The sequence below is a fragment of the Oncorhynchus kisutch genome, linkage group LG3 (genome assembly GCF_002021735.2).
Source record: "Oncorhynchus kisutch isolate 150728-3 linkage group LG3, Okis_V2, whole genome shotgun sequence".
Taxonomy (NCBI): Eukaryota; Metazoa; Chordata; class Actinopteri; order Salmoniformes; family Salmonidae; genus Oncorhynchus; species Oncorhynchus kisutch.
The window spans coordinates 41,831,534-41,856,371 of NC_034176.2; the positions used below are offsets into that span (position 1 = coordinate 41,831,534).

General features: G+C 40.5%; 1 protein-coding gene across 2 annotated transcripts in view; it reads left to right on the plus strand.

Moving 5' to 3' along the window:
- The window catches only part of oxct1a (3-oxoacid CoA transferase 1a), a 108,677-nt gene that overhangs the window by 26,699 nt on the left and 57,140 nt on the right, over positions 1-24,838 (plus strand). The window lies entirely within an intron of this gene.

The window sequence follows — 24,838 nt, forward strand, 5'->3', positions numbered from 1 at the left end:
CTGTTGATTTGTGACACAGACATTAAGAAATCAGTCATATGATTTCAGCTGTGTCTGCCTAGAGCATGAGTAATGGTTGTTTAATAGCTGCGTTTTATTAATGTAATTCCTGTTTTATATCAAATAATAATTTGTTCTTAACTGACTTGCCTAGTTATATAAAGGTTAAATAAATACAAATATATCTGTCCCTTTCAGTAGGATGGCCTGATTGAAAGTCTAGATTCTACTAGTTGGCTCAGTCTTCTGGTATTATGTCAACAGCAAGGTACTCGACATAAAGAGACTGAGTACATGAGTTGGGGGTCACAGAATATCGTGTGGTCCAGTGATTCCCACATGGTGGCTTTCAGCCAGTCCTTTTTTCAGCCAGTCCTTCTGTGGTCACGGCTAAAAACTGGGTTGTCCTGAGAAACATTTTGTTGGTCAAAAACCTTTAGGTGGGGCACAGCGCAAAAATGTTTAGTAATACTCCTCTAGTAGTCTGGCCTCTCTCTCCATTAGTGTGATAGAGACTGGACTGGGGCTTTGTGTGGTGACGTTACTGGTCTTTCGTTTCTCAAAATCAATGTCACTTGGTTAATCCTAAAAATTGGTATTAAAATGATACAAATCTGAAAGTTCAAATTCCACTAATGCCAAAGCACCAGCCTCTGCCATATGGACACATTGATACACTGTGATCCATTGGAGGCTAAAGAAATGAGTGCATGGAACTCAGGGATATCATAGGCCAATATAGCAGTAGGCCTATAACGCCCATCATCAACGAAGTAGAATTAATAGGCCAAAAGCCAACAAAGTAAAAACAGTAGAAAATATCCGGATGAAAAATCAGGTTATTTCAATGTCATTCACCTCTCTACTCCACCTGTCTGCCTCCCTTTCTATCTGTCTTGACTTGAACCATCGCTAGTGAAGTGCAACATTGTATTAAATCAATCAACTGGATCTGGCCTGAAGCTGTTCCTAGTTAACTTGCAACATTGTATCAACTTGCAACATTGGAACCTCAGAGTTTCCAACAACAGTGAGCTCAGGGACAGACCGCTGTTTATGCCTAAGGGAAAATGTTCAGGTATTTTATGACATTTCCACTGGATATATGGGATCATCAGATCATGATATTTTGCTATTTCACGCTGAGGCTTGGGGATTATTGAGGCCTGGATAGTGTTGGAAAGATTTTTCTATGTGAGGAACTATTATCATTGAAATGGATGTTAAAAACAGACTTTGTTGACTTACTGTCTGAGGTGAAGAAAAAATGTGTGTTGGCGGTCTAACTCACCACAAGTTAAGACAGTTCAGCAGGTCAGGTACTTCTATGCATGCTCTCTCAACATTATTAGCACAGAGAAACCAGACACATGCTTATTGCTCACGTGGAACCCTCGAAACAAAAGACAATAAAATAATTGACAACTCGGAAATAGAGGTTGAACGATTATGATTTGTCAACGCCGATACCGATACTGATTATTGGAGGACAAAAAAAAGCTGATAGCGATTAATCGGATGATTTTTAAAATGTATTTGTAATAATGACAATTACAACAATACTTAATGAATACTTATTTTAACTTCATATAATACATCAATAAAATCAATTTAGCCTCAAATAAATAATGAAACATTTGTTTCATTCAATTTGGTTTAAATAATGCAAAAACAAAGTGTTGGAGAAGAAAGTAAAAGTGCAATATGTGCCATGTAAGAAAGCTAACGTTTAAGTTCTTTGCTCAGAACATGAGAACGTATCAAAGCTGGTGGTTCCTTTTAACACGAGTCTTCAATATTCCCAGGTAAGACATTTTAGGTTGTAGTTATTATAGGAATTATAGGACTATTTCTCTCTATACCATTTGTATTTCATATACCTTTGACTATTGGATGTTCTTATAGGCACTTTAGTATTGCCAGTGTAACAGTATAGCTTCCGTACCTCTCCTCGCTCCTACCTGGGCTCGAACCAGGAACACAACGACAACAGCCACCCTCGAAGCAACGTTACCCATGCAGAACAAGGGGAACAACTACTCCAAGTCTCAGAGCGAGTGATGTTTGAAACGCTATTAGCGTGCACCCCGCTCCCCAAGGATTGGAAAGCTGCCGCAGTCATCCCCCTCTTCAAAGGGGGAGACACCCTGGACCCAAACTGTTACAGACCTATATCCATCCTGCCCTGCCTATCTAAGGTCTTCGAAAGCCAAGTCAACAAACAGGTCACTGACCATCTCGAATCCCACCGTACCTTCTCCGCTGTGCAATCTGGTTTCCGAGCCGGTCATGGGTGCACCTCAGCCACACTCAAGGTACTAAACGACATCATAACCGCCATCGATAAAAGACAGTACTGTGCAGCCGTCTTCATCGACCTCGCCAAGGCTTTCGACTCTGTCAATCACCATATTCTTATCGGCAGACTCAGTAGCCTCGGTTTTTCGGATGACTGCCTTGCCTGGTTCACCAATTACTTTGCAGACAGAGTTCAGTGTGTCAAATCGGAGGGCATGCTGTCTGGTCCTCTGGCAGTCTCTATGGGGGTGCCACAGGGTTCAATTCTCGGGCCGACTCTTTTCTCTGTGTATATCAATGATGTTGCTCTTGCTGCGGGCGATTCCCTGATCCACCTCTACGCAGACGACACCATTCTATATACTTTCGGCCAGTCTTTGGACACTGTGCTATCTAACCTCCAAACAAGCTTCAATGCCATACAACACTCCTTCCGTGGCCTCCAACTGCTCTTAAACGCTAGTAAAACCAAATGCATGCTTTTCAACCGGTCGCTGCCTGCACCTGCATGCCCGACTAGCATCACCACCCTGGATGGTTCCGACCTAGAATATGTGGACGTCTATAAGTACCTAGGTGTCTGGCTAGACTGCAAACTCTCCTTCCAGACTCATATCAAACATCTCCAATCGAAAATCAAATCAAGAGTCGGCTTTCTATTTCTATTCCGCAACAAAGCCTCCTTCACTCAAGCCGCCAAGCTTACCCTAGTAAAACTGACTATCCTACCGATCCTTGACTTCGGCGATGTCATCTACAAAATGGCTTCCAACACTCTACTCAGCAAACTGGATGCAGTCTATCACAGTGCCATCCGTTTTGTCACTAAAGCACCTTATACTACCCACCACTGCGACTTGTATGCTCTAGTCGGCTGGCCCTCGCTACATATTCGTCGCCAGACCCACTGGCTCCAGGTCATCTACAAGTCTATGCTAGGTAAAGCTCCGCCTTATCTCAGCTCACTGGTCACGATGGCAACACCCATCCGTAGCACGCGCTCCAGCAGGTGTATCTCACTGATCATCCCTAAAGCCAACACCTCATTTGGCCGCCTTTCGTTCCAGTACTCTGCTGCCTGTGACTGGAACGAATTGCAAAAATCGCTGAAGTTGGAGACTTTTATCTCCCTCACCAACTTCAAACATCAGCTATCTGAGCAGCTAACCGATCGCTGCAGCTGTACATAGTCTATTGGTAAATAGCCCACCCTTTTCACCTACCTCATCCCCGTACTGTTTCTATTTATTTACTTTTCTGCTCTTCTGCACACCAATATCTCTACCTGTACATGACCATCTGATCTTTTATCACTCCAGTGTTAATCTGCAAAATTGTAATTATTTGCCTACCTCCTCATGCCTTTTGCACACATTGTATATAGACCCCCCCTTCGTTTTCTACTGTGTTATTGACTTGTTAATTGTTTACTCCATGTGTAACTCTTTGTTGTATGCTCACACTGCTATGCTTTATCTTGGCCAGGTCGCAGTTGCAAATGAGAACTTGTTCTCAACTAGCCTACCTGGTTAAATAAAGGTGAAATAAAAAAAATAAAAAAAAAACTAACTAGCCATTTCAAATCGTTACACCAGCCTAATCTCGGGAGTTGATAGGCTTGAAGTCATAAACAGCAGAGCTGCTGGCAAAACGCATGAAAGTGCTGTTTGAATGAATGCTTATGAGCCTGCTGTTGCCTACTATCGCTCAGTCAGACTGCTCTATCAAATCATAGACTTAATTATAACTTAATAACACACAAAAATGCGAGCCTTAGGTCATTAATATGGTCGAATCCGGAAACTATCATCTCAAAAACAAGACGTTTATTCTTTCAGTGAAATACGGAACCGCTCCGTATTTTATCTAGCGGGTGGCATCCATCAGTCTAAATATTGCTGTTAAATTGCACAACTTTCATAATTACATATAATTCTGGCAAATTAGTTTGCAATGAGCCAGGCGGCCCAAACTGTTGCATATACCCTGACTCTGCGTGCAATGAACGCAAGAGAAGTAACACAATTTCACCTGGTTAATATTGCCTGCTTACCTGGATTTATTTTAGCTAAATATGCAGGTTTAAAAATATATACTTCTGTGTATTGATTTTAAGAAAGGCATTGGTGTTTATGGTTAGGTACACGTTGGAGCAACGGCAGTCCTTTTTCGCGAATGCGCACTGCATCGATTATATGCAATGCAGGACACGCTAGATAAACTAGTAATATCATCAACCATGTGTAGTTATACATAGTTAGTGATTATTATTGATTAAGTTTAATGCTAGCTAGCAACTTACCTTGGCTTCTTACTGCATTCGCGTAACAGGCGGGCTCCTTGTGAGGCAGGTGTTTAGAGCGTTGGACTAGTTAACCGTAAGGTTGCAAGATTGAATCCCTGAGCTGACAAGGTAAAAATCTGTCGTTCTGCCCCTGAACAAGGCAGTTAACCCACCGTTCCTAGGCCGTCGTTGAAAATAAGAATGTGTTCTTAAATAAAGACTAAATAAAAATCGGCGTCTACTCGGCGTCCAAAATGACCGATTTACGAATGTTATGAAAACTTGAAATCGGCCCTAATTCATCGGCCATTCCGATTAATCGGTCGACCTCTACTCGGAAATGATGGTTATGAAATAAACCAAATCTTGTTTCTCACAAGTGTAGCAGGTTGTGAACTCTGCAAAAATGTTTCCTCTCCGAGATTGAGAACAGTAAATTACTATAGCCTAATTAATACATGCATTAACAAAAATGAATGTAACCAAATGACGGGGTTTAACGGTACATCTACTAGGCCTACTGGTGACATATGTAATGGGGAATTGATAAAAAATAAACAGTCCAAAGGCAAAACAATTCTCATAATGAAACAATGAATTTGCAAGAATTGGCTGGAGACAGCTGAGTGCATTCTGGAGAGCTGAGTGCATGCATTCTGTAGAGAGACGAGCCATATCTTAGCTACACCCCCCTCCCCTTCTTCTTGTCTCAACATTTTAAAATATACTCAAGACACATTATCTTTACACATCTTTTAGATGCTTTTCACTGACAGCCGCAACTCATTTATGAGCTAGGCCAGTTGCCAAATGGGCTTCCCAAATAGGCATAGGCCTACGTGTTTATTAGGCCTAAGTCATGCTCTCTAGTGAAGTATTTTTTATTATTTTATTTCGACAGGTATAATTATATAATTTTAGGAAAAATCTCAACTTACTTTTGTGGAAGCCAGCAGCTGAACAGTGCACTGTGCACCCGCCAACTTTACTTTCCAATTTGCAAATGGCTGCCCAAAACCAGAGATCTATATACATTACCAGTCAAACGTTTGGACACACCTACACATTCCAGGGTTTTTCTTTATTTTTACTATTATCTACATTGTAGAGTAATAGTGAAGACATCAAAACTATGAAATAACACATATGGAATCATGTAGTAACCAAAAAAGTGTTAAAACAAATTCAGATTCTTCAAAGTAGCCTCCCTTTGCCTCGATGACAGCTTTGCACACATTCTCTCAACCAGCTTCATGAGGTAGTCACCTGGAATGCATTTCAATTAACAGGTGGGCCTTGTTAAAAGTTAATTTGTGGAATTTATTTCCTTCGTTAACGGGATGATATGACAACAGCCAGTGAAAGTGCAGGGCACCAAATTCAAATCAACAGAAATCTCATCATTAAAATTCCTCAAACATACATGTATCTTATACCGTTTTAAAGGTAATCTTGTTGTTAATCCCACCACAGTGTCCGATTTCAAATAGACTTTACAGCGAAAGCACCACAAATGATTATGTTAGGTCACCACCAAGTCACAGAAAAACATAGCCATTTTTCCAGCCAAAGACAGGAGTCATAAAAAGCACAAATAGAGATAAAATGAATCACTAACCTTTGATGATCTTCATCAGATGACACTCATAGGACTTCATGTTACACAATACATGTATGTTTTGTTTGATAAAGTTCATATTTATAATAAATAAATCTGAGTTTACATTGGCGTGTTACGTTCACTAGTTCCAAAAACATCCAGTGATTTTGCATAGCCACATCGATTCAACAGAAATACTCATCATAAATGGAGATGACAATACAAGTTATACACATGGAATTATAGATATACCTCTCCTCGTGTCAGATTTTTTAAAAACTTTACGGAAAAAGCAAACCATGCAATCTAAGACGGCGCTCAGAAAATTTATCAAATTAACCGCCATGTTGGAGTCAACAGAAACCAGAAATCACATTATAAATATTCCATTGCCTTTGATGATCTTCATCAGAATGCACTCCCAGGAATCGCAGTTCCACAATAAATGCTTGATTTGTTAGCTACTTTTTTAGCGTTAGGTACACATATCCAAACGCTCGTGCATTACTTCGGACAAAAACTTCAAAAAGTTATATTACAGGTCGAAGAAACATTTCAAACTAAGTATAGAATCAATCATTAGGATGTTTTTATCATAAATCTTCAATAAAGTTCCAACCAGAGAAATCCTTTGTGTCTACAGGAGCAACGGAACGCAGGGCGATATCATGTGGAATGTGCGTGACCAGGAAATGGCTCTCTGTCAGTAACCTGACTCATTCAGCTCTTATTCAGTCCCACCACACAGTAGAAGCCTCATTCAAGTTTCTAAAGACAGTTGACATCCGGTGGAAGGCCTAGGAAGTGCAACTTCATTCATATCCCAATGTGAATTAAATAGGGCCTGAGTTGAAAATTGACCAACCTCAAATTTCTCACTTCCTGTTTGGATTTCTTCTCAGGGTTTTGCCTGCCATATGAGTTCTGTTATACTCACAGACATCATTCAAACAGTTTTAGAAATGTCAGATTGCTTTCTATCCAATACTAATAATAATATGCATATATTCGTAAATGAGACTGAGGAGCAGGCTGTTTACTCTGGGCACCTCTGGGCACCTTTCATCCAAGCTACTCAATAGCTACTTTCATCCAAGTTCATATTTATATCCAAACTTATTTTACATTGGCGTGTTATGGTCAGTAGTTCCAAAACATGCAGTGATATTGCAGAGAGCCGCATGAATTCACAGAAATACTGAATACTGAAAATTCAAGTGTTATGCATGGAACTTTAGATACACTTCTCCTTAATCCAACCGTTGTGTCAGATTAAAAAATCTGAGAACTGCGCTCAGAGCCCAAACCAGCCAAAATAAATATCCGCCATGTTGCGCAGTCAACATTAGTCAGAAATAGCATTATAAATATTCACTTACCTTTGATGATCTTCATCAGAGTGCACTCCCAGGAATCACAGTTCCACAATAAATGCTTGTTTTGTTCGGTAATATCCAAAATTTATGTCCATTTATGTTCAAATAGCTTCTTTTGTTAGGGCATCTGGTAAACAAATCAAAAAGCGCGTTCAGGTCCAGTCGGACAAAAAGTTCAAAAAGTTATATTACAGGTCAAGCTGTCAAGAAACTTGTCAAGCTAAGTATAGAATCAATCTTTACGATGTTTTTATCATAAATGTTCAATAATGTTCCAACCGGAGAATTCCATTGTCTGTAGAAAAGCAATGGAACGAGAGATACCTCTCATGTGAAATGCGCGTGACTGAGAACAAGGCTGCTGGCAGACCCCTTAGTCAAACAGCTCCCATCCGGCCCCCCTTCACACGAGAAGCCTAAAACAACATCCTTAGGAAGTGCAAAATAACCCATATCCCACTGTGAATGTGATTGGGGCTGAGATCAAAAACTACAAACCTCAGATTTCCCACTTCCTGTTTGGATTTTTTCTCAGGTTTTTGCCTGCCATATGAGTTCTGTTATACTCATAGACATCATTCAAACAGTTTTAGAAACTTCAGAGTGTTTTCTATCCAATACTAATAATAATATGCATATATTAGCATCTGGGACTGAGTAGGAGGCAATTCACTCTGGGCACGCTATTCATCCAAAAGTGAAAATGCTGCCCCCTATCCCAAATAAGTTAAGCCCATAAAAACGCAATGGGCTTATTCTGGACAGATCAACAGGTCTTTTCTGGACAGACCAACAGGTCTTTCTGTTGGTGTGTGTCCTGGTCAAATAAATTATCAATATTTTTTGGGGATGTGCAAGGAAGTACGGTGGGGCAGGCCCCAATATGCACGCCCATAACGCCGTTCCTGTCTCTGGGTCATGCAGTAAGCTCTGATGAATTTTTATTTTATTTAACGAGTCAGTTAAATAACAAATTCTTATTTTCAATGACGGCCTAGGAACAGTGGGTTAACTGCCTGTTCAGGGGCAGAACGACAGATTTGTACCTTGTTAGCTCGGGGGTTTGAACTTGCAACCTTCCGGTTACTAGTCCAACACTTTAACCACTAGGCTACCCTGCCACCCCAACATTGATCAACCCCCAGGTCCAGACGGGCTATAAACTCGCTGTCACCCCTGTCTCCAAATTTACGATGGCTGACATGAGTCCCCTGCCCCCCACCTTGGGCTCTCTGGTGAAATAAACCTTCTTAGTCATAAAATTGAGAAGAAAGTCTGCCGGAATAGCTGGGTGCTCTGGGCTGGATTTATGAGCTGGGAGAGAGAAGCGCTTTCCTATATTCCATTAGACACTTTTAATGTACTTCTCTTTTTCAATTAAGCCAAGGCAGACATTAAGGAGATTTATCATCCTATAGAGTGCAGTGAGCTGGAGAGCTGTCTCTATTCAATGCAAGAAGCATATTTTCTAAGTTAAGGAGGTAAAAGAGGTATTAGCAAGGTCATTGAGGCCGGTCCAGTGAAATGCTGAAACTACTGTCTGTATACAAGTACATTTTTACAATGGTTTATTCCACCAGGTACTCAAAGTGCTTAAGGCTACATTGTGTGGCGGGAAACTCTCTTCATTCACTACACAAGTATAGCACTCACCTGGCTTATATATATATATATATATACAAAAAAATACAGTTTTATATCTTTATGTTTGAAGCCTGAAATGTGGCAAAAGGTCGCAAAGTTCAAGGGGGCCGAATAATTTCGCAAGGCACTGTATATATGTGTGTATATATGTGTGTATATATGTGTGTATATATATATATATATATGTATGTATGTATGTATGTATGTGTATATATATACGTACATATATGTATATATATATATATATATATATACATATATATATACATACATACACATATATACATATATACATATACATATATTTATATGTATATACATACAAACACACATATATATAATATATATATACATACATACACATATATATATACATATATACATACATACATATATATATATATATATATATACACACATACATATGTGTATACACATATACATATATATATATATATACATATATATATATATATACATACACATATATAATATATACATATACATATATACATATATATATATATATATACATATATATATATATATATATATACATACACATATATATATACATGTATGTATGTATGTATGTATGTATGTATGTATGTATGTATGTATGTATGTATGTATGTATGTATGTATGTATGTATGTATGTATGTATGTATGTATGTATGTATGTTGATGCTTTGTCAATGTGTGTTTGTTATGTGGGTGTGCGCACGCACGTGCATGTGTGTTCTCTTGAGTCCCCTGAATAATACACCCGTTGAGTTGAGCGGGAGAAGAGGAGAGATTCAGGCTGCTGGGGACGTAATTGCATGTTTAATCATGGACTGTCAGCTTCAACCTTTAGGCATCTCAACCATCTGTCCAGAGTGTCTGTCTGAGCTGACGGACCTGGACAACATCTGATCCAGCACTACCTTTACTACTATCTATCATACCATACCATACCATACCATTATTGACCAGCATGCTGTGGCTGATGTGGCAGACTCAGTCAGATTATTATGATTTTATTATTATGGACTTTTTATCGAATTGGTGTAGGAAATAGTAGTCTCTCTCACACATTATTTCTCTCTCTCTCACTCACACACACACACATCTCTCTCTCAATTCTATTCAATGGGCTTTATTGGCATGGGTAACATATGTTAACATTGCCAAAGCAAGTGAGGTAGATAATATACAGAAGTGAAATAAACAAGTTTACAGTAAACATTACACTCACATAAGTTTCAAAAGAATAAAGACATTACAAATGTCATATTATGTATATATACAGTGTTGTAACGATGTACAAATGGTTAAAGTACAAAAGGGAAAATAAATAAGCATAACTATGGGTTGTATTACAATGGTGTTTGTTCTTCACTGGTTGACCTTTTCTTGTGGCAACAGGTCACAAATCTTGCTGCAGTGATGGCTCACTGTGGTATTTCACCCAGTAGATATGGGAGTTTATCAAAATTGGGTTTGTTTTCGAATTCTTTGTGGATCTGTGTAATCTGAGGGAAATATGTGTCTTTAATATGGTCATACATTGGGCAGGAGGTTAGGAAGTGCAGCTCAGTTTCCACCTCATTTTGTGGGCAGTGTGCACATAGCCTGTCTTTTCTTGAGAACCAGGTCTGCCTACGGCGGCCTTTCGCAATAGCAAGGCTACGCTCACTGAGTCTGTACATAGTCAAAGCATTCCTTAAGTTTGGGTCAGTCACAGTGGTCAGGTATTATGCCATGGTGTACTCTCTGTTTAGGGTCAAATAACATTCTAGTTTGCTATGTTTTTTTGTTAATTACTTAACACATTGGAAATAATTATCCAATGTTTTCTCATGATTTGGTTGGGTCTAATCGTGTTGCTGTCCTGGGGCTCTGTGGTGCGTGTTTGTGAACAGAGCCCCAGGACCAGCTTGCTTAGGGGACTTCTCCAGGTTCATCTCTCTGTAGGTGATGGCTTTGTTATGGAAGGTTTGGGAATCGCTTCCTTTTAGGTGGTTGCAGAATTTAACGGCTCTTTTCTGGATTTTGATCATTAGCGGGTATCGGCCTAATTCTGCTCTGTATGCATTATTTGGTGTTCTACGTTGTACACTGAGGATATCTTTGCAGAATTCTGAATGCAGAGTCTCAATTTGGTGTTTGTACCATTTTGTGAATTCTTGGTTGGTGAGCAGACCCCAGACCTCACAACCATAAAGGGCAATGGGTTCTATAACTGATTCAAGTAATTTTAGACAGATCCTAATTGGTATGTTGAATGTTATGCCTTACCCTTCTTGCCATATCTCTCAGATCGTTCACAGTTTTGTTGAAGTTACCTGTGGCGCTGATGTTTAGGCAAAGGTATGTGTTGTTTTTTGTGTGCTCTAGGGCAACGATGTCTAGATAGAATTTGTATTTGTGGTCCTGGCGACTGGACCTTTTTTGGAACACCATTATTTTGGTCTTACTGAAATTTACTGTCAGTGCCCAGATCTGGCAGAATCTGTGCAGAATATCTAGGTGCTGCTGTAGGCCCTCCTTGGTTGGTGACAGAAGATCAGATCATCAGCAAACAGTAGACATTTGACTTCAGATTCTAGTAGGGTGAGGCCGGGTGCTGCAGACTTTTCTAGTGCCCGCGCCAATTCGTTGATATACACTGCTCAAAAAAATAAAGGGAACACTTAAACAACATAATGTAACACAATGTAACTCCAAGTTAATCACACTTCTGTGAAATCAAACTGTCCACTTAGGAAGCAACACTAATTGACAATAAATACATTTATTTGACCTTTATTTAACTAGGCAAGTCAGTTAAGAACAAATTCTTATTTTCAATGACGGCCTTGAGGTCAGTGATAAAGTAGTCTACAGTACTACTGCCAAGAGATGCGCTATAGGTGTACCTACCATAGGAGTTCCCTCGAAGCCTACCATTGACTATGTACATACCCAGCGTGCGACAGAGCTGCAGGAGATGTGCCCCGTTTTTGTTGGTTATGTTGTCATAGTTTTGCCTAGGGGGGCATATGGGGGAGGGAATGTTTGTCCCCCTGTGTGCTGAGGGTGTCAGGTTCTTGTCAGGTTCTGGCATTTAGGTCGCCACAGACTAGTACATGTCCCTGGACCTGGAAATTATTGACCCCCCCCCAGGATGGAGAAGCTGTCTTCATTAAAGTATGGGGATTCTAGTGGGGGGATATAGGTAGCACACAGGAGGACATTTTTCTCTGTTATGATTATTTCCTTTTGAATTTCTAGCCAAATGTAAAATGTTCTTGTTTTGAGGGAGTTAGGTCTGCTCTATACCAAATTAGCATACCCCCTGAGTCCCTTCCCTGTTTCATACCTGGTAGTTTGGTGGATGGGACTACCAGCTCTCTGTAACCTAGAGGGCAACCAGTGGGTCCATCTCCTCTATACCAGGTTTCTTGCAGGATGACAATGTTTGTATTACCAATTTTCTCACTCACTCACTCACTCACTCACTCACTCACTCACTCACTCACTCACTCACTCAGAAAGTGCTAAACAAATAGGCCTCAGTGTTTTCCCTATATTCATTTAGCAGCGGCGGGCAACTGAAACACTGGGCCTACAGGTTGAGGGATGAATGGTTGATCTGGAATGCAAACCGATAGTAAAGTGTGGCTTGTGCAATATTTTTTCTCAGTCTAATGAATCAAGCTTGACGGCAACTGTTGTTCAGGGGACTTGGTCATCAAGCTTGGTTGTAAAACGTTATTGCACATGCCACATTTTATGGAGTGCAGGTCAAATGCTCTAAATTCATGACACCTAAATGGTATTTATGTCATGCTTTTTACGAACTAATTTGACACAGAACGACTGTGGCAGGGAGGAACACCCTAGAGAGGAAAAAGAGGGAAGGGAATTGCATTTAAAGCAAGGTGAGAAAGGAGTTAAATTATTTTGAAAAGGGGATATAATATCTTAGTTTAGACTAAAGAAATGTTACTGTAGGTAGCCTATTTTAAATTGTGGTCACGTCTCAATTAATGAATCGTTTCTAACACACTTCCCAAACATCCTTTGAAATCAGATTATGAACAGAAACAGAGTTTGAAATTTGCATCCAACTCCTTAACTAATCGCCATTAAACATAAGGTATAACATTTCAGCAGTAAGCTTTACATTTTTTAAAACTTGTTAGCTCTTTTTCATTTACCTTAATTCAGAAGTGCCTTTCAAACCGACATCTGCATATAAAATAAACGCTTCTATCCACTCTATTGTCTAAATTGCACTGAAGCCAAGCATAGACATGTCAAACAATATTCTCACGTGTAATGGGAGTAGCGCTTCTAAAAAATGTCTTCTTCACACACAAGGAATAGCTATCATAGAAAATCACCACGGTCCCGTGTCGCTCAGTTGGTAGAGCATGGCGCTTACAACGCCAGGGTTGTGAGTTCGATTCCCACGGTGCACCCAATAATGATTTAGGATAAAAATTGTAATGAGAATATGTCTGGAATTTAGCCTCTCTTGTCTATTTAGAATGTAACACTTCTACTCTGTCAATTTGTTTGCATAAAGCAACACGTTCAATATGAGGCACAAGTCTTAACGCTTTCCACCTGTGTTAACTTTGTGACCGGAAAATGACCATATCCTCATTAACCATTTTTTATGGCGACTCCTTTTCATGGTGCCAAAGCACATGACAATTATCTATGAAATTGAGGCAATATAGCAATCGCCTTGTATTGCCATAGCCACTAAGAACCCTTTTATCTTTTTATCTCTGATAGGGAAACAATTATGGCCTCACTGAAGATAAGTTCATCTTTGAAATTCGGAACATGTTCTGCCTTCAGTCTGGGGTGTTGTGGGTATTGATCTGGTGGCATTCTACTAAATGCTTCCTGGGTTGAGCAGTGTGTTGGAATAGGTCAGGTGTTGGAGTGGCCCCGGTAATAATGTATGTATGGCTCTGACCCCCAGGGACACAGCGTACAGCAGGCAGATAGACAGACCAACCAGTGGGCCTCAGTGGAGGACCTGGCTCGCAGTCGGCTTTCCAATTCATCCCAAAGAGGTTTGATGGGGTTGAGGTCAGGGATCTGTGCAGGCCAGTCAAGTTCTTCCACACCAATCTCGACAAACCATTTCTGTATGGACCTCACTTTGTGCACGGGTCATTGTCATGCTGAAACAGGAAAGGGCCTTCCCGAAACTGTTGCCACAAAGTTGGAAGCACAGAATCATATAGAATTGCATTGTATGCTGTAGCGTTAAGACTTCCCTTCACTGGAACGAAGAGGCCTGAACCATGAAAAACAGTGCCAGACCATTTTTCCTCCACCAGACTTTACAGTTGGCCCTATGCATTGGGGCAGGTAGCGTTCGTCTGGCATCCGCCAAGCCCAGATGCGTCTGTTGGACTGAGTATTATTTATCACTTCAGAGAACACGTTTCCACTGTTCCAGAGTCCAATGGCGAAGAGCTTTACACCATTCCAGCCGACACTTGGTATTACTTATGGTGATCTTAGGCTTGTGTGCAGCTGCTCGGCCATGGAAAATCCATTTAATTAAGCTCCCGACGAACAGTTATTGTGCTGACGTTGCTTCCAGAGGAAGTTTGGAATTTGGTAGGGAGTGTGGCAACGGAGGGCAGACTATTTTTACGCGCTACGTGCGTCAGCACTTGGCGGTCCCGTTCTGTGAGCTTGTGTGGCCTACCACTTCGCCGCTGAGCCGTTGCTGCTCAAAAAGACGTTTCCACTTCACAATAACAGATCTTGCAGTTGACCGGGGCATCTCTAGCAGGGCAGAAATTTGACGAACTGACTTGTTGGAAAGGTGGCATACTAGCATAAAGTGGCATGGTTGTGGTGTGCAGAAAATAAAAGGAGTCATTTTCCTACATGGCTAATCTATTTGTGACCGTGTTGTTGAAGATGGATCTTACCACTGTGCTCCCGACTTATGTCACACTTCAATGAAAACAGTATTGAATGACACTCATCCTCAACTCAACCTCAGATATAGGCTACGACACTACACACTAGCTTGACTTATCCCTCAGTCTTCCAAAGGTGGTGGAACTAGCTAAAGGTTTTACTGGTAAAATAATTTAAAAAGTAGGCAACTTTCTCATTCTCTTAGGAGATGGATAGAATGCTTTGAAAATGACGGAATAATTGCAGTCCACCCTGGTTGCTAGGCAACGAGTCTATGCTGGGCTCCATTGTGGAACGTTCCGTAGCACACATCTCTCTGTCTCTTGTCCCCTTATCACAGGTACAATCACCATGTCCAATGGATTGGGGGCTGTAATGCAACGGTTGTTCAATTAACCTAGAGTCAATTGACGCACCGCTGCGTCAATCTAAGTTACATAATTAAAAAAATCCCCATCAAAATCTGTCTGTTTAAGCTAGAGATATGTTTTTTGTTGTTGTTGCGTGGGCTGCGTCTCAATCAACCAAGGTGGAAGGTGGCCGAGTTGCAGTTGTTTTTGTCAGACGATGAGACATCCCGAATGTCGGTCTTCTCACGAAAATGTCTGTAGCGTCCGAACTGTTTGGGCTACAAACTAATGTGACTCCACTGTGGAAAGGGGAGATTCTCTGTTTTGCTCTACAACCCCCACAAGTGTCACTGAACTTGTCTGAAGGAAACGGTATAAACATTTGAATGGAGGTAGTTTTGTGCCTACCAAAAAATAGGTTTAAATATGTGTAAAGAAAATATACATGTATATACAAATATTTCCTGAGCTTTCTTATATACAGTGATTTGGAAAGTATTCAGACCCCTTGACATTTCCCACATTGTGTTATGTTACAGCCTTATTCTAAAATGGATTAAATAGTCCCCCCCCCCCATCAATCTACACACAATACCCCATAATGACAATGAAAAAACTGGTTTTTAGAAATGTTTGCACATTTATACATTTAAAAAACAACTGAAATGTCACTTTTACATTAGTATTCAGGCAGCGATTACAGCCTCGGGTCTTCTCGGGTATGATGCTACAAGCTTGGCACACCTGTATTTGGGGAGTTTCTCCCATTCTTCTCTGCAGATCCTCTCAAGCTCTGTCAGGTTGGATGGGGAGCAGCTATTTGTAGGTCTCTTCAGAGATGTTAGATCAGGTTCAAGTCTGGGTTCTGGCTGGGCCACTCAAGGACATTCAGAGCATTGTCTTGGCTGTGTGCTTATGGTTGTTGTCCTGTTGAAAGGTGAACCTTCGCCCCAGTCTGAGGTCCTGAGCACTGGAGCAGGTTTTCATCAAGGATCTCTCTGTACTTTGCTCCAGTCATCTTTCCCTCGATCCTGACTAGTCTCCACGTTCCTGCCGCTGAAAACATCCCCACAGCATGATGCTGCCACCACCTTGCTTCACTGTAGGGATGGAGCCAGGTTCCTACAGACGTGACGCTTGGCATTCAGGCCAAAGACTTCAGTCTTGGTTTCATCAGACCTGAGAATCTTGTTCCTCATGGTCTGAGAGTCCTTTAGATGCCTTTTGGCAAACTCCAAGCGGGCTGTCATGTGCCTTTTACTGAGGAGTGGCTTCTGTCTGGCCACTCTACCATAAAGACCTGATTGGTGGAGTGCTGCAGAGATGGTTCTCCTTCTGGAAGATTCTCCCATCTCCACAGAGGAACTCTGGAGCTCTGTCAGAGTGACCATCGGGTTCTTGGTCACCCCCCTAACCAAGGCCCTTCTCCCCCGATTGCTCAGTTTGGTCATGCAGCCAGCTCTAGGAAGAGTCTTGGTGGTTCCAAACTTCTTCCATTTAAGAATGATGGAGGCCACTTTGTTCTTGGGGACCGTCAATGCTGCAGAAATGTTTTTGTACCCTTCCCCAGATCTGTGCCTCGATACAATCCGGTCTCTGTGCTCTACAGGCAAATTCCTTCGAGCTCATGCATCCTGTTTGCGGTAGGACACTAAAGTAAAACTGAAGAAAATGTGTTAAAGAAATTAACATTATGTCCTGAATACAAAGTGTTATGCTTGGGGCAAATCCAACACAAAAAAATCACTGAGTACCACTCTTCATATTTTATAGCATGGTGGTGACTGCATCATGTTATGGGTATGCTTGTCATCGGCAAGGACTAGGGAGTTTTTTTTAGGATAACAAGAAATGGAATTAAGCTAAGCACAGGCAAATTCCTAGAAAACCTGGTTCAGTCTCCTTTCCAACAGACACATGTAGACAAATTCACCTTTCAGCAGGACAATAACCTAAAACCTACAGTCCAAATATACACTGGAGTTGCCTACCAAGACAACATAGTTAGTGGCCTAGTTACGGTTTTGACTTAAATTGGCTTGAAAATCTATGGCAACACTTGAAAATGGCTGTCTACCAATGATCAACAACCAACTCGACAGAGCTTGAAGAATTATAAAAGGAATAATGTACAAATATTGTACAATCCAGGTGTGCAAAGCTCTTACAGACTTACCCATACATACCCACAGCTGTAATCATTGCTAAAGATGTTTCTACATAAGTATTCACACCCCTGAGTCAATACTATGTAAATTCGATATTTATGTATTTCACTTGATCATTATGGTGATATTGTGTGTAGATGGTTGAGATGTCTTTTTTAAATCCTTTTTGAATTCAGTCTGTAACACAACAACGTGACATAAGTCAAGGGGCATAAATACTTTCTGAAGGCACTGTATGTGCAGGAAATGTATGCTTTCAGAGAAAATAGTTGGTGACCCCTCTAAAACTGCAGGAGAAAGAAGTAAAATTCTGTGTATGGTTGAATAGTGTGTCTGTGATTGTAAGACTTCAGTGCCTTCATTGAATGTTGTGGGTAGTGTGTGCATGATGGAGAGCTGTTCCACTTCAAGAACATATTCAGCACTTTATAACACCAGTACTCTTTAATGCCCTATTGGAGGAACTATATACAGTATAGGTTATAACAGAGGTATAAATAGGGTATTTCCCGAGTTCATCTGACTCTGGGGAAGTATATGAAGTGCCAAAGTATCCCTTTAAATTGTCTGCAAATATTGTTTTTTATTGTGTGGTATTTGTAAATGTTGTACATTTGTATGATTGTGTGTTCACGCAGGGCTCCCTTGGAAAAGAGGCCTTGGCCTCAATGGGGTTTCCCTGCTAAAATAAAGGTTAACAAAATGTTCAGTGCTACCAATCGCGTATCATTGACATTGTCTGGATCATGCAAAGTTCCCCTTGACCACTGGTAGCTGAGCTAGCGTACATATTGAAAACCAGTGCACTGCTCGTTCAAGCCTACTCCTTGTAGCAAAGTTAGCCAAAACCTCCCGTGGTACATTTTCTCCAGAGCAATCTGAGGTAATTGCAGGAATCACAGAAAATTGCAGGTAATAACAGTGGTCACATTTGCATAAAAGCTTTCTGATATTCACTGTGGGAAACTATTGTTTTTTTTTTGTCTGTCTCTGTGTGAACGTGCTCACCTCTGAACTACTACACACCAGAATCCGTGGCACAGCTCACCTGCTTGCCTACACACCGTAATGGCTGTAGAATAGCATAGCTATAGCATGGCATCCTAATGGAGCTAGTGATCTCAGACAGGCAGGTGGGACTCCCTGCTTGCATGTTCAGATCTACTGGTATATACAGAACATAACACACCAGGACACGGTCATATTTTTCTCAAACAAAGTACACACACACATTCTGAAGTAACAGGCCTTCAACTAAGAGAGCTTGTTCGAAACAGATAGCTTGTGGTGTCAATATTCGTCTGTTTCCCAGGTTAGTGCAATTAAGCCTGAGACCTGACTGTGGCAAAGAGTCTACACACGCATGCATACACACAGACACAGAAGGAGATGGAGTGGCTATGAATAAGTTGGATGCTAAGGGTCGCTGTCAACCTCATGCTCCATCGCCCGCAGCCAGACTGACCCCTACTTCCCCTCGCCGACACGCCTCAACTCACTCACACACATTCTCTCTCTCTCTCTCATATAACACATATCCAAGCTGCAGGCAAATGTTAAATCTAGACTTGGTTTCCTCTATCGTAATCGCTCCTCTTTCACCCCAGCTGCCAAACTAACCCTGATTCAAATGACCATCCTACCCATGCTAGATTACGGCGACGTAATTTATAGATAGGCAGGTAAAGGGGCTCTTGAGCAGCTAGAGGTTCTTTACCATTCGGCTATCAGATTTGCCACCAAAGCTCCTTATAAGATGCACCACTTCACTCTTTACTCCTCTGTAAACTAGTCATCTCTGTATACCCGGTGCAAGACCCACTGGTTGATGATTATTTATAAAAACCTGCCTCACTCCTCCCTATCTGAGATATCTACTGCAACCCTCATCCTCTGATACAACACCCGTTCTGCCAGTCATATTTTGTTAAAGGTCCCCAAAGCACACACGTCCCTGGGTCACTCCTCTTTTCTTTTCCTCTGCAGCTAGCGGCTAGAACGAGCTACAGAAAACACTAAAACTGGACAGTTTTATCTCTAAATTCAAAGACTCAATCATGCACACTCTTACTGACACTTGTGACTGCTTCATGTGATGTGTTTTTTGTACAATTTTGTCCTTGGTGCTGTTGTCTTTGCCTAAAAATGTGTGTGCTTCCATGTTGTGCTGCTGCCATGTTGTGTAGTTGTTGTGTTGTTGTCTTAGTCTATGTAATGTTGTGGTGTCTCTTGTCATGATGTGTTTTGTCTAGGGCTGGGCGATATAGCAAAAACATAATATCACAGTATTATTATAATTTTCTGATGGTATGACAGTATGTTATGTTTCTGCATTTCCTGCCCTCATTTGAGGTTATTTCCACGCTGCCATGTAACCTTTATTTAACTAGGCAAGCCAGTTATTAAGAACAAACTCCTATTCCTATTGACAATGACGGCCTACCTGGGAACAGTGGGTTAACTGCCTTGTCCAGGGGCAGAACGACAGATTTTTACCTTGTCAGCTCTGGGATTTGATCCAGCAACCGTTGGGTTACTGGCCCAACCCTCTACCTGCCGCCCCAAAACCAAAATGTTGCAATTGCAATTTGACTTGTGATTTAGAGCAAAACACTTTGGTGAACTGTTGGAATCATGGAAATAGAATGATTATTCTAATTCTATAGTTAGAATATAGTAGTGGGCATACAGTTTTTGACATGACAACAAATGAAAATACCAAGGAGAAGTTATTGTGACACATAGGAACCCAAGTGTCTCCTATAGGACCCTATAATCTTTGGCTACATTGAATGTATTCTCTTAGCTACTTCATGACGCATACATATTCTTGCTTCGCATAGTCCTCTTCGATTTAGAAGATACCGCTGCAAAAATCATGCAGATTTAGGTCTACATACCATCACTGGTATTATCAGGCTGGAAAGCTAGTTACGTTCTCTGACCATTGACATTTATAAGCTAGCTAGCAATTAGCATTAGTGGTTAGATGTTTGCCGATGTAAGAAAAACAAAAACAAAGAGTGTAATTATAGAACGCTAGTGGATTTATATTAAGAGAAAATGTGAAAACAGCATCGTTGTCATCAACACTGTTGCAAATGCTGTATTGACTATGCAGAGACTAAACATACGTGTATTCTGGGCTACAGTCCAAACATTTAAAAGACACAGCCTATCCCATCAGTCCGCATAATTAAGTGGACACTTCTGATGACTTATCATGACATCTGACGAGTATACACTTGTATGGCAAGGGAAGGCCAAGATGGCGGCTTGAACAGACGCTTTTTTACAGAGCTCCGCAACAAACTTCAGAAAGATTGTGAAAAAAAAAACAAGTTTACGGTCATTACTATTACTGTTTTTATTTGTTCAAGATATAAAAACATTCCTGTGACTGGAATAAGAATTGGATAATTTATTTCTGCATGTCCATGCGAAGTCGTGACAAAAATAGAAAGGAAGAAGCTAGCTGTTCTATTGCTAATCAACAAGAGAGAATCGTGCTTATAGACAACTGCCATAACTACGCTTGCCCTATTGATAATATCATGCTTTCGAATGCTGTTAAAGATGACGAATTCCCCTCTTTACCGGTTACTCCGTGCAAACCTCCACCCTCCAAAAAACCCAACATGAACTCTGACATCGTGGCTACCCTCTTTTTACTCATCAACTCCAGGTCTGACGCCATTGAGAAAATGGTAGGCGTGAACACCATGGTTATCGAAGGCTTGAAAAAGACTGTGGAGTTTGCATGTGGTGAAATCAAGGATGTGAAAACGAGTGGCAAAAGTTGAAAAAAGTGTGGAAAAGGTGGAAAAGAATAACAATGTCTACCATAGACGTCTCACTGATCTGAAACAATACACAAGAAGATGGAACCTGAGACTCTACGGCATGCTAGAGGTGGAGAATGAGGATGTGCGAGGAGAGGCTATCCACATCTGCCAAGAAGTTATGCCTGCAGAGAAGAACAAAGTTGGCGATGACATCGACGTTGTGCATCGCCTCGGCAAGAAGCAACAGCAAAACGATTCAAGACCCAGGGGTATCATCATCCTCTTCACTGCCAGATTCTACAGGGATGCTGTCTGGAAAGCTGCTAGGAAGAACGCCTTCCTTCAGAGCCATGGTCTGCGTTTCGCTGACCATCTCAGCCCGGAGGACATAGAAAGAAGGAACAAGTTGTGGCCAACGATCAAGAAAGCACGAAATGAGGGAAAAGCTGCTTACTTCGTCGGAGGATGAGGCTTCATCAACGGTTCAGAAATCCATATTCCTCCCTAGAATCTCACCAGAAGGAATAGATTGATGGTTTTGGCCATGGTATTCTCATTTTCCTTGTATTGATTAATGTTACCTAACAAGCATCAGGTGACCATTTTTCGTAATACTCAGGTACTTCAATTTATTAGTTTGTTCTTCTATGACCAGAAGGCCTATTTTGTTTACAAACTTACAAAGAAGACAGAAAGTTGTATTTATTTTTTATGTATACAGTAACTAAGATACTGTTTTAAAGGGCATACAGGTCTGCTCCGACTTTACATGGTTATTGCTCTATTTAGTTATTAATACTTATTTCCAAATGAAAAAGGACTTAGGAACATGCACAGTGGGGAGAACAAGTATTTGATACACTGCCGATTTTGCAGGTTTTCCTACTTACAACGCATGTAGAGGTCTGTCATTTTTATCATCGGTACACTTCAACTGTGAGACGGAATCTAAAACAAAAATCCAGAAAATCACATTGTATGATTTTTAAGTAATTAATTTGCATTTTATTGCATGACATAAGTATTTGATACATCAGAAAAGCAGAACATAATATTTGGTGCAGAAACCTTTGTTTGCAATTACAGAGATCATACGTTTCCTGTAGTTCTTGACCAGGTTTGCACACACTGTAGCAGTGATTTTGGCCCACTTCTCCATACAGACCTTCTCCAGATCCTTCCTTAAACCCAAATTCTGATTGGTTGGCCTATGGAAAAGTTTGATCTTACTGATAAATGGAGAGAGAGGTTTCCGGCCAACAGATCATTCACTTGGAGTAACAAAACAGGTTCCAGACAATCCAGAATAGATTTTTGGCTTATATCCAAGTGTATTGATAGTGAGTGTGTTACTACAAATATTTGTACTACTCCCTTCACAGACCACAGGGCCATTTACATTGATATCAAAATATTTACCCCTGATACTAACCTTGGTAGAGCATCCTACTGGATGCTAAATAGCTCGTTATTAAATCATTATATCGTTACATTTGAGGTTAAAGATCTGCTTTCACACTTTTGGGAAAGGGCTTGTGAAGAAAAATCTTATTGCAAGAACTGGGAGCTCTTTAAATTTGAGGTGTCCAAATACCTTAGAAAATATGGTAGTAATCTTGCTAAGACCAGAAGAGCTGAGGAGGAAAAGGTGATCATTAAGATAACTTCCCTTTCTCAGAGGTCCCCAGCCAGCCTCTCGGGGGAGGAGAAGATGGAACTGATTGAGTTACAAAATAAACTGGATAATATATATAGATTAAAAGCAGAAGGAGCCTTACAGAATTCATCCTATTTCTTTAGACTTGAGAAATTTCACTCTACAAATAACACTATCCATAAACTAGAAATTGATGGTGTTATTACAGATTACCAAAAATGATTTGCTAAATACTGTAGAATTCTTTACAGAAAATTGTATAGCTCTACGTACTGTCAGGAATCCACAGATATATGTTTTTTGACTCACTGAATAATGTTTACTCTATCAGTGATATAGAATCGAAACAGTGTGATGAACCCCTCAAAGTTGAAGAGATTATAGAGTCTATCAAACATTTAAAGAACAATAAATCACCAGGTGCTGGTAGAATCAGAATTTTACAAATAATTTTCTGAACAAGTAGCTCCCTTCCTATTTTAAGTATTTTTAGAGAGTATTAAAAACAATGTTCTCCCTCCTACAATAAGTCAGGGGTTAATAGCACTGATACCTAAGACTAAAAAAGAAGTGCTGCTCATCGATAACTGGCACCCAATTTGTCTTCTTAATAATGACTACAAGATATTAGCCTTATTACTTGCAAAAATAATTAAAGATGTCCTGGATGCAATCATTGATGGAAACACAGTCTGGCTTTATGAGGAACAGACATATTTCTAACAATATCAGACTAGTATTAGACATACTTGACTGCTCAGGCCTAACAACCGAGGATAGCTTCATAATATCTCCACCCGGCACAGCCAGAAGAGGACTGGCCACCCCACATAGCCTGGTTCCTCTCTAGGTTTCTTCCTAGGGTTTGGCCTTTCTAGGGAGTTTTTCCTAGCCACCGTGCTTCTACACCTGCATTGCTTGCTGTTTGGGGTTTTAGGCTGGGTTTCTGTACAGCACTTTGAGATATCAGCTGATGTACGAAGGGCTATATAAATACATTTGATTGATTGATTGATTGATATTATTTTTAGATTTTTATAAAGCATTTGACACAGTAGAACATCAGTTCCTCTTCCAGTCCCTTGAGAGACTTGGGTTTGGGGATTTTTTTCTGTAAGTCTATTAAGACGCTCTATACAAATGGTAACAGCTCTATCAAATTGAAATGTGGCACCTCACCTAGATTTGAGTTAAAGAGAGGAATTAGGCAAGGTTGTCCTATCTCTGCATACCTGTTTTTATTAATCAACAAACTTCTTAGAAATTCTTTAAATAATAGTCCTGTACAAGGTATTTCCATAATAAAAAAAATATTATAAGCCAGCTGGCTGACGATACTACACTTTTTCTGAAAGACGCTAACCAAATTCCCATATCGATCAATGTGATACAATCCTTTTCCAAAGCGTCTGGTCTATATCTTAACATTAATAAATGTGAACTCATGGCTGTCAAAGATTGTGTGACACCTTCATATTATGGTATTCCAGTAAAAGAAGAACTTACATATTTAGACATAACCATTACAAAGGATCAGAAGTCGAGAGGCTTACTAAATTTGAACCCTCTTATTAAAAAAACCCAGAAGAAGCTAAATCAATGGCTACAGAGGGACTTATCTTTAAAAGGAAGAGTCCTAATAACCCAGGCTGAAGGTATCTCTAGACTAACATATGGTGCTCTATCTTTACATCTTGACGGTAAAATAAGCAAGGAGATAGACCAGATGCTTTTCAACTTTCTGTGGAGA